Source organism: Balaenoptera physalus, assembly GCF_965194825.1.
Source record: "Balaenoptera physalus genome assembly, chromosome: 5".
NCBI classification, from domain to species: Eukaryota; Metazoa; Chordata; class Mammalia; order Artiodactyla; family Balaenopteridae; genus Balaenoptera; species Balaenoptera physalus.
In genome coordinates this window covers 124,462,026-124,477,793 of record NC_138884.1, presented here as the reverse complement: position 1 = coordinate 124,477,793, position 15,768 = coordinate 124,462,026, and the positions used below count along the sequence as shown (strand labels likewise).

General features: G+C 37.6%; 1 long non-coding RNA gene across 1 annotated transcript in view; it reads right to left on the bottom strand.

The window, feature by feature from the left end:
- Positions 1 to 9,718, bottom strand: part of LOC309661375 — a 121,670-nt gene extending 111,952 nt beyond the window's left edge. The window contains exons 1-2 of the long non-coding RNA XR_014263994.1: positions 9,206 to 9,718; positions 8,462 to 8,557 (exon numbers count right to left, since the gene is read on the bottom strand). This is a non-coding gene — a long non-coding RNA (uncharacterized lncRNA). The remainder of the gene's footprint in view (positions 1 to 8,461; positions 8,558 to 9,205) is intronic.
- Positions 9,719 to 15,768: the final 6,050 nt, after the last annotated feature.

The window sequence follows — 15,768 nt, the reverse complement described above, 5'->3', positions numbered from 1 at the left end:
TATACGTATATATAAATATACATATAAAATATATATATTCTGTAAAAGAGGCATGTATACAGTACTATACATGCCTCTTTTACAGAATTGTTACATTGTATTTGGGACCATTTTATGTCCCTCATGAATCTCATGGTATCTGGTAAATGGAAGGTATTCATCAAGGTTTGAATGAATGAATGAATGAATGATTCACAAGTAACATCAAAAACTATGTGAATTTTACCTTTAAATATTCAGCATTACCTTTATTCTCTACATAGTCCCTCAGTTGCCTACCATTATATTTTCAAAAAGAGATGTTTTAGCCATCAGGAAATAGTTGTATTTACTTTTAAATAGAAACAACCACATAATTTTTTAAAAATATGGAAAGATGCTCTTTACATAGCATCAAATAATATCAATACTCAAAATAAATGTACAAAATATGGGCAACATTTCCACATAGAAAATTATAAATCTTATATGTAAATTTTAAAAGAGCTACAAAAATGAAAAGAAATGTTGTGATTATATATTAGAGGAGTCAATGTTATAAAGAAGTTAACTTCCCCAAATTGATTTATAAAGTCAATGCAATCCCAGTCAGAATCTCAACAGGTTCTTTGTTTTTGTTTTTTTGTGGAGCTAGACAAACTGATTCTAAAATTTATAAGAAAACACAAAGGGCTAAGAACAGCCAAAGGTCAAACAGCCCAAGTAAAAAATGGGCCAAAGATCTTAACAGTCACCTCATCAAGGAAGATATACAGATGGCAAAGAAGCATATGAAAAGATGGTCCACATCACATGTCATTAGGAAAATGCAAATTAAAACAGTGATAAGATATCACTATACATCAATTAAAATGGCCAAAATCCAAAACACAGACAACACCAAATGCTGGTGAGGATGCAGAACAACAGGAACTCTCTCCATGCATTGCTGGTGGGATTGCAAAATGGTGCACCCATTTTGGAAGACAGTTTGACAGTTTCTTACAAAACTAAACATACTCTTTTCATACAATCCAGTGATCATTCTCCTTGGTATTTACTGAAAGGAGTGAAAAACACCAAAACTTGCACATGGATGTTTATAGCAGCTTTATTCACAATTGACAAAACTTGAAAGCAACCAAGATTGCCCTTCAGTAGGTGAGTGAATAAACTGTAGTATATTCAGATAATAGAATACTGTTCAGTGTTAAAAAGTAATAAGCTGCCAAGCTATGAAAAACCATGGAAGAATGTTAAATGCATATTACTAAGTGAAAGGAGCCAATCTGAGAAAGCTACGTACTGTATGATTTCAACGATATTACATTCTTGAAAAGCAAAACTGTGGAGACAATAAAAAGATCAGTTGTTGCCAAAGGTGGAAAAGGGAAAGAAGAGGTGAATAAGCAGAACACGGAGAATTTTTAAGGCAGTGAAAATACTTTGTATGACATTATAATGATAAATATATGTCATTATGCATTTGCCCAAATCCATGGAATGTACAACACCAAAATTGAACCCTAAGGTAAACGATGGACTTTGGATGATTATGATGAGTCACTGTAAGTTCCTTCTTAGTAAAAAATTTACCTCTCTGGTGAGTGATGTTGATAATGGGAGAGGCTATGCATGTGTGGAGGCAGGGAATATATGAAAAATCTTAGTATTTTCCTCTCAATTTTATTGTAAACCTAAAACTGCTCTAAAAAAATATAGTCTTTATAAAAAAAGAAAAAAGAATAGCAAAAGCACTCTTGAAGGAAAATAAGGTGGGATTTGTTTTACTGAAATCAAGACATTATAAAGCTGCAATAATAAGGCAGTGTTTTGTTGGCATAAGGATAGAAAAATAGACCAGTATAATGGAACAGAGAGTCCATAAGTATACTCACTTGATTTATGGCAAAGTAGCCCTAAAACACAGTGAATAAAGGATGGGCTTTACCATAAATGGTGTTGGTTTAATTGTATACCCACAAGGAAAAAAATGAATGTTACCCATATCTCACATACAAAGACAATTCCAGATAGAAAGTAGAGCTAGATATGAAAAGGAGAGCAATACAGTTTGATAAGATAATACAAAATCATGTATTCACAACCTTGAGTTAGGTAGCTCATTTCTTACAAAAGAAGCAAAAAGTTCTAACAATAAGGGGGAGGTATGATCATTTAAACCACTTTAATATGTAGCAATTGTGTTCATCAAAAGATGGCATTAAGAAAGTTAAAAAAACAAGTCAAAAAAATGAGCAAAATATTGCTACACATATGACTGAGAAGGGGCTTATATTCAGGATAAATAAAACATACATACAAAAATCAATAAGGAAAAAACACACAACCCAAAAGAAAAATGGGCAAGAGACATATCCAAATGACCAATAAATCTATGAAAAAGTGTGGAACAGAACTAGTCACTCAGAAAATTATAGCACAATAAAATACTACTGCATACCCACTAGAATGGCTAAAATCAAAAGGACTTTCTGTATCAAGAGATGCAAGAACATGAAACAATGGAATTCTCATATTCTGTTGGTTAATGTTAAATCAATACAAAGAATTTGGAAATCTATTAAGCAGTATCTTCTAAAACTGAACATATACATACCCTATAAGACAGCAATTCCATTAGCAGGACTTTCCCCAAAGAAATGCTTGCACATGTATCTCAAGAGGCATGTAGAAGAATTTTCAGCATTATTCATAAGAGCCAAAAACTGGAAACAACCCAAATTGCCATCAATAATGAAATGGATAGATAAATTGTGATAACCTTGTCCAGTGTAACAAAAAACAGCAATGACAAAGAATGAAATACTGCTACTCATAACAACATGAATGAATCTTTGAGACATAATGTTGCAAGAAAGACGCCAGGCATAAAAAAAATACATACTTTACGATTCTATTTGTGTGAATTTTAAATCAAACCAAACTATAGTGGAGGAGGGAAATGATAGAAATTGGGAGTGCATTAAAAATAGGTCTTTTGTGGTGCTGGTAATTTTTAATTTCTTGATCTGAAAGGTGGCTAATCATTGATCTCTATATTCATATTTTGTGTACTTTTCAATGAATGGGTATCTTCAATTAAAAACTCAAAACGATGGTAGACAATATTTTTTTGTAGAAAAGATAGACAACCATAAAACAGCATAGGGACAGCTATGAGTTAAGTTCAGGCATGCATAAAAGGCAGGATTACTAAACATCTAGATAAAATCCTATCGGAGGAGGAATATATTCCTGGTTTAGCAGAGAGGAAAAAAAAAAAAGTCTGACTAATCTATTTAAATTTCCAAAGCCACTGAAAATTTTCCACATCAAAGACTGGAAAACAAAATTTCAACCAGCATGACTAGGGGTTGGGAGAACATTTATCATGGATAAGAAATTGGCTCAGAAAAAGGAGGAAAACTAAAGGGGAAGAACAAATTGTACTCTCCAGATGAGTAATAAAAGAACCTGTGCAATTTGGCATTTTTATAAGTAATCTTAATGGGGTAAACAACAGATTCTTTATATTTACTTTCACTAAACTGTGTTTATCATAGTCTGCCTTCATCTTCCCTCATCTTTTCCTCAGAAATCTTTTCATATTGCTTTTTGTTTATTTCCTTATTTTTTAATTTGTTTCATAATATTTCCTGGGGGGTTTTGTACAGGTTTATTGTGCACAGATACTGTGCTTGGCACTGACGTTTCAGTGATACACAAACCAGAAGATGCCCTCACTGATTTTGTATTCTACTAAAGGACACAGATAATAATCGAGCAAGTAAATAAATAAGCAAGATAACTGCAGATTATAAAAACTGCTAGGAAGAAAATTAAAATGTTATGGGATACTATGACAATGGTAAGGGGTGGATGAAATGTAATTTAATCTGGAGTAGGAGCTACCTCAGAAACAGTATTTAGCAAAAGCCCATCTGAGGAGCGGAAATTTCAGCTAAAACCTTAGGGATGAAATGTATTCATGTATTTAATTCAGTAAATGCTTATTGAACACCTACTGTGTGACAGGCACCATTCTAGGTGCTGGGAAATCAATAAGGAATGAGGAAGACAAAGATGCAATTTTTATGGCATTGAAATTGAATCCTACAGAAAGATTTTCATACTGATGCAACAAGGATTACAAATAAATCTGGATGGGAAAAACCTTGATGGGCTCATTAAATTTTTAAAATAATGGAGTGTCAATAACATAGTGAACTATTAGGACAGTGGCTTGCAATGGATTTGAAGAGTAGGCAGGGACCAGAGCATGTGTGATTCTGTAGGTCATGGAAAGAAGTCTGCTTTACATTCTTAGTATAATTAGAAGTCATTGATGAGTGTTAAGCACAGGAATGGCATGATTAGATTTAATTAAAAATCATGCTTGCTTCTTTGTAGGGAATGATTTGAAGGGAACAATAATAGACATAAAAAAAAGGTAGTAAGCTATATTTAAGGCAAAAAAAAGTATAGTGATCTGAACTGAGATAGGTAAGTGGAGATGAAGAGAAGTAGACAGATTTGGAGAATAATTTGGGGATACAATCAACAGAAATTGCTGATAGATTGGTATTACAAGAAAAAGAAAGAAATAACAGATTACTCTTTTGCTTCCAGAAGAGACAACTAGATGGATTTTGATGTTATTTGCTAAGGTGTCAAAGAAAGAGAGGAGTTTAAGGAGGAGATTTAGAATGGAAAATCATGAGTTTCTGCTTCTTAATAGGATATGCTTGAGAGGTATGTGAAGCATCCAATTGTGATGTCAGATAAGCAGTTTGAAATACAAGTCAAGAGCTCAGGGATAAATATAAACATTTGATAGTCATCAGAATAAATACTGAATTCATATCTATGTCAAATGATGAGATCACTTAGAAAAAGTATGTTGAAAACACAAAGAAGATCTAGGACCCAGAATTAGGAAACCTGGGCCATTTAAAGGTCTAATAGAGGAGGAGTAGCCAGCAGAGGAAACAAACAAGGTACCATTAAGTTAAAGAAAATCAATAGGTCGTGAAGCAGAAGCCAAAGGAGAAAGGTGAGGGGGGAAAAAAAAGGAATTATCCATCTATGGGAAATTGAGCAAGATGTAGACAGTGGAAGGTTATTGTTGATCCAGCTAAGATTTCAGTGGAATGCTGGGCACAGAATGGTGGGCCTGGAAATCCGGTAACCGTGGGTTTTGGTGAAAATGAAAAGGGGAAGAAACGAAACAGCACAATGATCCATTGAGAGTAACAGTGAAGGAGAAGTTATAGGTGGTTTGGAGAGGGAAGTTTTATCTTCAAAGTGGAAACATGATCCCATTAGAAGAAAATGGCAGAGTCAATGAATAGTATTGAGTGGAAGTTTGATATTTTAAATCACAGAGCCATGTGATCTTTCTCAAGCAAATATTCTCAACTGAAGTTCAGTCACAAAAGCAAATGGCAGCATTTTGCAAGGTAAATGAAATGGAAGAACAGAGGCACAAGGAATTGAAGAAAATTGCAACAAAGTAATTAGAATAAAGACAGAAAGTAGGCTGAATAGGAGAAAAGAATGAACCTTGGAGTGGACCACTAAAAAGATGTGAGTAGGGATTACAGTCTTGATGTACTTGAAAAATTTTGGCAGTAGAGATACTTGAATAAATGTTCCAGAAAAGTAGATAGTGGTTATGGGTGAATGGGTTATTGAAAACCAAGATTTCAGAAGTGGTATATTTTCTGAAAAAACCCAGTATGAAAGTGGCTGGACAAGAGAAATAAAAAGAAATTTGAAGATGAGAAAACCAAAGCACCAAAAAGCCATCATTTTGGATGATTTATTTATGTGGTTCTGAAGTCAAAAAGAAATACACATAATTTAGGAATCTATATTCTTAAATAAAAGGGCTTTAATAAGTAGGTAAATAGACAACAATGACAAAAAAATATGGAAGAGGGATATAATTTGGTGGCATGAACCTCAAGAGTAGTAGTAGGCATTTGCAGGAGGGAGAAGAATGAAGAGCTAGTAGGGGAAATAAAAATCAAAGAAAACACCAACCCAACCTCCTTGTCAATGAAAAATTAATCAACAGTCAATCTGAGAAAGAAATGGAAAATTTTATTCAAGCCAACCTGAGGATTATAACGTGGGAGACAATCTCTCAGAGAGCTCTGAGAAATGTTTTGATGAGGTAAGGGGGGAGGCTAGCTATGTATGTGATTTTGGCAAAAAGGCCGTGTGCAGTCAAACACACATCTCAGTAGAAGATTGCTGCTAGTCATGAGGAACAGACATCTTAGTTCATGGTTTTAGTGCTTTTCTAAGTATGGGAAGATGCAAGAAACTGGGTTCATAAAATTTTCTCCTAAAAATTTCTAACTATCTGAGGGCCAGTTCTGCAAGTTTTCCCAGAGCACAAAGTGCCTCATTCTAACCTTCACCCTGAATTCCTTTCAGGGTGTATCATACGTCAGTGACTATAGTGGCTAATGGCTTGATTCTTGTAGAACTGGATGGTGGGCAACATTCTTCATTTTACAATCCCTTCCCTTTTCAGTCTTAATTTCAACAAATGTTTGGGAGGCATTTTGTGACTGATGGATCTTATAGCACTATATATTTGGTCAATCATTTCAAGTGACTTAATCATCATTAATTTTATCTGAAGGTCCAACATACATTTAGTAATGCAAGAAACAATAATCTTGTAAAATGGGCAGAATACAAGTAATACAGCTAGTAACATTAATAAGGTCATAAGTATTTAAGTTAAGAACTTCCACTAGGTGCAGCACAGTATCTCCCCAGGTCTTCTGACCAGTCTGCTCTGCACCAATCACTATCTTTAAAGGAAATCATATATTAGCACTATCCATAAAGTTCACCAAATATATCTGCACGTACAAGGTGAGTGGTGGGTCATCGTGACCCCTTACAGGATTTAGAAAGGAATGTTATATTCTAAGGAGTTATATGGCTGGCAGCAGAAGGAGAAAAATTGATCTTTATGGTTGAGCAGGTACTTCTGCCACTGGGCGGTCTAGTTAACACATAATGCAGTTGCACAATGCACACTGGAGGGGAGAGAGGAGGTCCAAAGGGCAAAGAAAAATTTTATGTTTAAGTTTTTCTTGTTTTGCCTTAAAATTTGAATTTTTATTTCATTATCTTATACCTCATTTAGTCAGTGTGAGAAAGAACAAGCAGCTTTTACTTGAGAGGGCCACATTAAAGCTAACAGTTATAAAGGGACAAGCAATTTTTGTTAAGGTGAAAATCTAAGAGAATGTTCCTAGAAGAGTTGGAACATATAGGGTAGTTTTCTGATCAAGAACAAGGGCTCTAGGGGCTTCCCTGGTGGCGCAGCAGTTGAGAATCTGCCTGCTAATTCAGGGGACACGGGTTCAAGCCCTGGTCTGGGAAGATCCCACATGCTGTGGAGCAACTAGGCCCGTGAGCCACAACTACTGAGCCTGCGCGTCTGGAGCCTGTGCTCCGCAACAGGAGAGGCCGCGATAGTGAGAGGCCCGCGCACCGCGACGAAGAGTGGCCCCCGCTTGCCGCAACTAGAGAAAGCCCTCGCACAGAAACGAAGACCCAACACAGCCAAAAATAAATAAATTTTTTAAAAAAGAACAAGGGCTCTAAAGGGAAATAGGATGGGAGTAGGAGGATCAGATTAAGGGTTGGACAGAACGGTACAAGGATGAGAGTTTCTGTGAAGATGAGTACTCTTGAAATCAAATTTTTAGTTATGATGGTGCTAAACAGGGATATGACATATGATAGCATTGATCCATTTCTTGGAGGAAGAGCAACCAGAACTATTAATCTGGTACAAAAATACTACCCTTGATGGTATGGAAGCTTATTAAATAGGTGTCCCACAAGGCTTGGACTAATGAGACCATACATAGTCAACGGCTCCCCAAGGCTAGGGACAGTGTGATACCAGCACAGGCTGGTAGCAGCATCCCAGGACTTTGAACCATATAATGTTGCATTAGCTTCCAAGCATTTTTCACAACTTTTCTCAGGTCCCACTTCCTTCAGTGAAATTTTTCTCACCTCCTCCAGACCATAGTGTTTGAACTCTTATGGCACTTACTATCTGTACCATTCTTCTGATTGTTTAGCCACATATCAGCTAAGTCTAAGAATTGTTTCATACACATGCAATTGATGTTTCAAGTATTTAGTAAGTTCATAGAATGCAGATACCACAATTTGCCCTCAGGGTGCACATCTCTCAAATTGCAAATTCAAGTCTACACATGCAACTCTATTTTTCAGCAACCACACTCAGTCTTTGCCCATTTCTCTTAATGGAGAAATTATAATCTGATCAATTCCAGATATATTCAGACATTTATGGGTTTTCTAAAAACACATAAATGGTATCTATAAGGTATGCTCACCAATCTGGAAATACTGGGTTAAAGGACTATGCTTTAAAACTTGAAAGCATAATTTAAAACAAATTAAGCATTACCTCATACAGCTAATAATGGAACACTTCTTCTCAGAAGGATATTCAGGCTGATCATTAATTCAACAGATATTCAATATCTGATATTGATTCCAAAACCTATAATGGATATAAGTAGGAGAAAATAAGTTGATAAAACACAATTGCTTGGATCAGAAAGCTTTCAATATATTAATGTAAATAAAAAGTGTTCCCTATAAATATACGTTTCCTGTATATATTTATAACAATGATGGAGCTATAAAATGATATTCATATACATAATCCAGAAGGGAGGGAAAGAGGAAATTTAAAGAAACTCCTAAAACTTTTCAGGATGGTGTCAAGAAAGAAAAACAACACCATCAGGAGCTTCAAGATGGCGGAAGAGTAAGAGGCGGAGATCACCTTCCTCCCCACAAATACATCAGTAATACATCTACATGTGGAACAACCCCTACAGAACACCTACTGAATGCTGGCAGAAGACCTCAGACCTCCCAAAAGGCAAGAAACTCCCCACATACCTGGGCAGGGCAAAAGATAAAAGAAAACAGAGACAAAAGAATAGGGATGGGACCTGCACCAGTGGGAGGGAGCTGTGAAGGAGGAAAGGTTTCCACACACTAGGAAGCCCTTTCGCAGGCGGAGACTGCGGGTGGCGGAGGGGGGAAGCTTCGGAGCCACGGAGGAGAGCGCAGCAACAGGGGTGCGGAGGGCAAAGCAGAGAGATTCCTGCACAGAGGATCCATGCCGACCAGCACTCACCAGCCTGAGAGGCTTATCTGTTCACTCATCGGGACGGGCGGGGGCTGGGAGCTGAGGCTCGGGCTTCGGAGGTTGGATCCCAGGGAGAGGACTGGGGTTGGCGGCGTGAACACAGCCTGAAGGGGCTAGTGCGCCACAGCTAGCCGGGAGGGAGTCCGGGAAAAAGTCTGGGGCTGCCGAAGAGACAAGAGACTTTTTCTTGCCTCTTTGTTTCCTGGTGCCCGAGGAGAGGGGATTAAGAGCGCTGCTTAAAGGAGCTCCAGAGACGGGCACGAGCCGCGGCTATCAGCGCGGACCCCAGAGACGGGCATGAGACGCTAAGGCTGCTGCTGCTGCCACCAAGGAGCCTGTGTGCAAGCACAGGTCACTATCCACACCTCCCCTCCAGGGAGCCTGTGCAGCCCACCACTGCCAGGGTCCCGTGATCCAGGGACAACTTCCCCGGGAGAACGCACCACGCGCCTCAGGCTGCTGCAATGTCACGCCGTCCTCTGCCGCCGCAGGCTCGCCCCACCTCCCTCCCCCGGGGCTGAGTGAGTCAGAGCCCCCTAAACAGCTGCTCCTTTAACCCTATCCTGTCCGAGGGAAGAACAGATGCCCTCAGGCCACCTACACCCAAAGGCAGGGCCAAATCCAAAGCTGAACCCCAGGAGCTGTGTGAACAAAGAAGAGAAAGGGAAATCTCTCCCAGCAGCCTCAGGAGCAGCGAATTAAATCTCCACAATCAACCCGATGTACCCTGCATCTGTGGAATACCTGAATAAACAACAAATCAGGCAGTGGACGTTGTGAGCAACGATATATATATATATTTTTTTTTTCCCTTTTTCTCTCTTTGTGAATGTGTATGTGTATGCTTCTCTGTGTCATTTTGTCTGTCCTTTTTTTTTTTTTTTTTAGTATAGTTTTTAGCTCTTGTTATCATTGGTGGATTTCTTTTCTGGTTTGGTTGCTCTCTTCTTTCTTCTTTCATTCTTTTTATTACTTTCTTAATTTTTTGATTTTTAAGAATTATTTTTTATTTTAATAACTTTATTTTATTTTAATTAATATTTTCTCTCTTTATTTCTTTTTTTCCTCCCATTTATTCTGAGCCATGTGGATGACAGACGTCTGTGCTCCGGCCGGGCATCAGGCCTGTGCCTCTGAGGTGGGAGATCCGAGTTCAAGACACTGGTCCACCAGAGACCTCTCAGCTACACGTAATATCAAATGGCAAAAATCTCCCAGAGATCTCCATCTCAACACCAAGACCCAGCTCCACTCAACAACCAGCAAGCTACAGTGCTGGACACCCTATGCCAAACAACTAGCAAGAAAGGAACACAACCCCACCCATTAGCAGAGAGGCTGCCTAAAATCATAATAACGTCACAGACACCCCAAAACACAACACCACACGCAGACATGTCCACCAGAAAGACAATATCCAGCCTCATCCACCAGAACACAGGCACTAGTCGCCTCCACCAGGAAGCCTACACAACCCACTGAACCAACTTTAGCCACTGGTGGGAAGACAAGAAAAACAACGGGAACTACAAACCTGCAGCCTGCGAAAAGGAGACCCAAAACACAGAAAGTGAAGCAAAGTGAGAAGACAGAGAAACACACAGCAGATGAAGGAGCAAGGTAAAAACCCACCAGACCACACAAATGAAGAGGAAATAGGCAGTCTACCTGAAAAATAATTCAGACTAATGATAGTAAAGATGATCCAAAATCTTGGAAATAGAATGGAGAAAATACAAGAAACATTTAACAAGGACCTAGAAGAACTGAAGAGCAAACAAACAATGAAAAACAACAGAATAAATGAAATTAAAAATTCTCTAGAAGGAATCAATAGCAGAATAACTGAGGCAGAAAAACGGATATGTGACCTGGAAGATAAAATAGTGGAAATAACTACCACAGAGCAGAAAAAGAAAAAAGAATAAAAAGAATTGAGGACAGTCTCAGAGACCTGTGGGACAACATTAAACACACCAACATTCGAATTATAGGGGTCCCAGAAGAAGAAGAGTAAAAGAAAGGGGCTGAGAAACTATTTGAAGACACTATACTTGAGAACTTCCCAAATATGGGAAAGGAAATAGTTAATCAAGTCCAGGAAACGCAGAGAGTCCCATACAGGATAAATCCAAGGAGAAACACACCAAGACACAAATTAATCAAACTACCAAAAACTAAATACAAAGAAAAAATATTAAAAGCAGCAAGGGAAAAACAACAAATAACATACAAGGGAATCCCCATAAGGTTAGCAGGTGATCTTTCAGCAGAAACTCTGCAAGCCAGAAGGGAGTGGCAGGACATATTTAAAGTGATGAAAGGGAAAAACCTACAACCAAGATTACTCTACCCAGCAAGGATCTCATTCAGATTCGATGGAGAAATTAAAACCTTTACAGACAAGCAAAAGCTAAGAGAATTCAGCACCACCAAACCAGCTTCACAACAAATGCTAAAGAAACTTCTCTAGGCAGGAAACACAAGAGAAGGAAACGACCTACAATAACAAACCCAAAACACTTAAGAAAAAGATAACAGGAACATACATATCGATAATTACCTTAAATGTAAATGGATTAAATGTTCCAACCAAAAGACATAGACTGGTTGAATGGATAAAAAAAACAAGACCCATATATATGCTGTCTACAAGAGATAAACTTCAGACCTAGGGACACGTGCAGACTGAAAGTGAGGGGATGGAAAAAGATATTCCATGCAAGTGGAAATCAAAAAAGAGCTGGAGTAGCAATTCTCATAGCAGACAAAATAGACTTTAAAACAAAGACTATTACAAGAGACAAAGAAGGACACTACATAATGATCAAGGGATCAATCCAAGAAGAAGATATAACAATTGTAAATATTTATGCACCCAACATAGGAGCACCTCAATACATAAGGCAAAGGCTAAAAGCCATAAAAGGGGAAATAGACAGTAACACAATCATAGTAGGGGACTTTAACACCCCACTTTCACCAATGGACAGATCATCCAAAATGAAAATGAATAAGGAAACACAAGCTTTAAATGATACATTAAACAAGATGGACTTAATTGATATTTATAGGACATTCCATCCAAAAACGACAGAATACACTTTCTTCTCAAGTGCTCATGGAACATTCTCCAGGATAGATCATATCTTGTGTCACAAATCAAGCCTTGGTAAATTTAAGAAAACTGAAATCGTATCAAGTATCATTTCCAACCACAATGCTATAAGACTAGATATCAATTACAGGAAAAAATCTGTATAAAATACAAACACATGGAGGCTAAAAAATACACTACTTAATAACCAAAAGAACACTGAAGAAATCAAAGAGGAAATCACAAAATACCTAGAAAAAAATGACAATGAAAAAACAACGACCCAAAACCTATGGGATGCTGCAAAAGCAATTCTAAGAGGGAAGTTTACAGCAGTACAATCCTACCTCAAGAAACAAGAAACATCTCAAATAAACAACCTAACCTTACACCTAAAGCAATTAGAGAAAGAAGAACAAAAAAATCCCAAAGTTAGCAAAAAGAAAGAAATCATAAAGCTCAGATTAGAAATAAATGAAAAAGAAATGAAGGAAACAATAGCAAAGATGAATAAAACTAAAAGCTGGTTCTTTGAGAAGATAAACAAAATTGATAAACCATTAGCCAGACTCATCAAGAAAAAAAGGGTGAAGACTCAGATCAATAGAGTTAGAAATGAAAAAGGAGAAGTAATAACTGACACTGCAGAAATACAAAGGATCACGAGAGATTACTACAAGCAACTATATGCCAATAAAATGGACAACCTGGAAGAAATGGACAATTTCTTAGAAAAGCACAACCTTCCAAGACTGACCAGGAAGAAACAGAAAATATAAACAGACCAATCACAAGCACTGATATTGCAACTGTGATTGAAAATCTTCCAACAAACAAAAGCCCAGGACCAGATGGCCTCACAGACGAACTCTGTCAAACATTTAGAGAAGAGCTAACACCTATCCTTCACAAACTCTTCCAAAATATAGCAGAGGGAGGAACACTCCCAAACTCATTCTACAAGGCCATCATCACCCTGATACCAAAACCAGAGAAAGATGTCACAAAGAAAGAAAACTACAGGCCAATATCACTGATGAACATAGATGCAAAAATCCTCAATAAAATGCTACCAAACAGAATCCAAGAGCACATTAGAAGAATCATACACCATGATCAAGTGGGGTTTATCCCAAGAATGCAAGGATTCTTCAATATATGCAAATCAATCAATGTGATAAACCATATTGACTAATTGAAGAATAAAAACCATATCATCACCTCAAGAGATGCAGAGAAAGCTTTTGACAAAATTCAACACCCATTTATGATAAAAACCCTCCAGAAAGTAGGCATAGAGGGAACTTATCTCAACATGCTAAAGGCCATATATGACAAACCCACAGCCAACATCATCCTCAGTGGTGAAAAGTTGAAACCATTTCCAATAAGATCAGGAACAAAACAAGGTTGCCCACTCTCACCACTATTATTCAACATTGTTTTGGAAGTTTTAGCCACAGCACTCAGAGAAGAAAAAGAAATCAAACGAATCCAAATCAGAAAAGAAGAAGTAAAGCTGTCACTGTTTGCAGTTAACATGATACTATACATAGAGAATCCTAAAGAGGTTACCAGAAAGCTACTAGAGCTAATCAATGAATTTGGTAAAGTAGCAGGATACAAAATTAATGCACAGAAATCTCTTGCATTCCTATACACTGATGATGAAAAATCTGAAAGAGAAATTAAGGAAACACTCCCATTTACCACTGCAGCAAAACGAATAAAATACCTGGGAATAAACCTACCTAAGGAGACAAAAGACCTGTATGCAGAAAACTACATGAAACTGATGAAAGAAATTAAAGATGATACCAACAGATGGAGGGATATACCATGTTCTTGGATTGGAAGAATCAACATTGTGAAAATGACTATACTACCCAAAGCAATCTACTGATTCAATGCAATCCCTATCAAACTACCACTTGTATTTTTCACCGAACTAGAACAAAAAATTTCACAGTTTGTATGGAAACACAAAAGACCCCGAATAGCCAAATTGATATTGGAAAAGAAAAATGGAGCTGGAGAAATCAGGCTCCTGGACTTCAGACTATACTACAAAGTAATCAAGACAGTATGGTACTGGTGCAAAAACAGAAATATAGATAAATGGAACAATATTGAAAACCCAGAGATAAACCCACGCACATGTGGTCACCTTATTTTTGATAAAGGAGGCAAGAATATACAATGGAGAAAAGGCAGACTCTTCAATAAGTGATTCTGGGAAAACTGGACAGCTACATGTAAAAGAATGAATTTAGAACACTCCTTAACACCATACACAAAAATAAACTCGAAATGGATTAAAGACCTAAATGTAAGGCCAGACACTATAAAACTCTTAGAGGAAAACATAGGCAGAACACTCTATGACATAAATCACAGCAAGATCCTTTTTGACCCACCTCCTGGAGAAATGGAAATAAAAACAAAAATAAAAAAATGGGACCTAATGAAACTTAAAAGCTTTTGCACAGCAAAGGAAACCATAAACAAGACGAAAGGACAACCCTCAGAATGGGAGAAAATATTTGCATATGAAGCAACTGACAAAGGGTTAATCTCCAAAATTTACAAGCGGCTCATGCAGCTCAACATCAAAAAAACAAAAAACCCAATCCAAAAATGGGCAGAAGACCTAAATAGACATTTCTCCAAAGAAGATGTACAGATTGCCAACAAACACATGAAAGAATGCTCAATATCATTAATCATTAGAGAAATGCAAATCAAAATTACAATGAGGTATCATCTCACACCGGTCAGAATGGCCATCACCAAAAAATCTACAAACAATAAATGCTGGAGAGGGTGTGGAGAAAAGGGAACCCTCTTGCACTGTTGGTGGGAATGTAAATTGATACAGCCACTATGGAGAACAGTATGGAGGTTCCTTAAAAAACTAAAAATAGAGCTACCATACAACCCAGCAATCCCACTACTGGGCATATACCCTGAGAAAACCATAATTCAAAAAGAGTCACGTACCACAATGTTCATTGCAGCTCTATTTACAATAGCCAGGACATGGAAGCAACCTAAGTGTCCATCAACAGATGAATGGATAAAGAAGATGTGGCACATATATGCAATGGAATATTACTCAGACATAAAAAGAAATGAAATTGAGTTATTTGTAGTGAGGGTGAGGTGGATGGACCTAGAGACTGTCATACAGAGTGAAGTAAGTCAGAAAGAGAAAAACAAATACCATATGCTAACACATATATATGGAATCTAAAAAAAAAATGGTCATGAAGAACCTAGGGGCAAGACGGGAATAAAGACACAGACCTACTAGAGAATGGACTTGAGGACATGGGGAGGGAGAAGGGTAAGCTGGGACAAAGTGGAGGTGGCATGTGCATATATACACTACCAAATGTAAAACCGATAGCTAGTGGGAAGCAGCCGCATAGCACAGGGAGATCAGCTCCGCGCT